This window comes from Nannospalax galili, unplaced genomic scaffold (assembly GCF_000622305.1).
Source record: "Nannospalax galili isolate Female #2095 unplaced genomic scaffold, S.galili_v1.0 scaffold315, whole genome shotgun sequence".
NCBI lineage: Eukaryota > Metazoa > Chordata > Mammalia > Rodentia > Spalacidae > Nannospalax > Nannospalax galili.
Window position 1 is genome coordinate 1,029,383 of NW_008336851.1, and position 304 is coordinate 1,029,686.

At 44.1% G+C, this 304-nt stretch overlaps 1 protein-coding gene across 6 annotated transcripts in view; it reads left to right on the top strand.

The window, feature by feature from the left end:
* Positions 1-304, top strand: part of Vps8 (VPS8 subunit of CORVET complex) — a 359,227-nt gene that overhangs the window by 66,035 nt on the left and 292,888 nt on the right. The gene's annotated exons all lie outside the window — the stretch shown is intronic.

Below are 304 nucleotides of genomic sequence, written 5' to 3' on the forward strand. Positions count from 1 at the left end.
TGGGCACAAGGGCCCTGTTGGGGCAGTGCAAAGAAGCCAGTGTGACTGGAGAGAGAGTCTATCAGGGAGTAATAGCAAAGAAGAGGAACAATCTTTGAAGACATAGGTAAAGAGCTTGGCTTTTATTTTTCGTAGAGGTAAGTCGAGTGTTGTTACCAGGAGAGAAACAAATCTGAACTGTGCGATAAAAAGTGCACCTTAAGTGGGAAAACTATGGTGGAGGGGTGAGACAATGCGAGAGATAAACAATGCCTAGCTAGTTTTGAAAACCAGAGGGAACAATATTACTCCTACAGCCTACTGA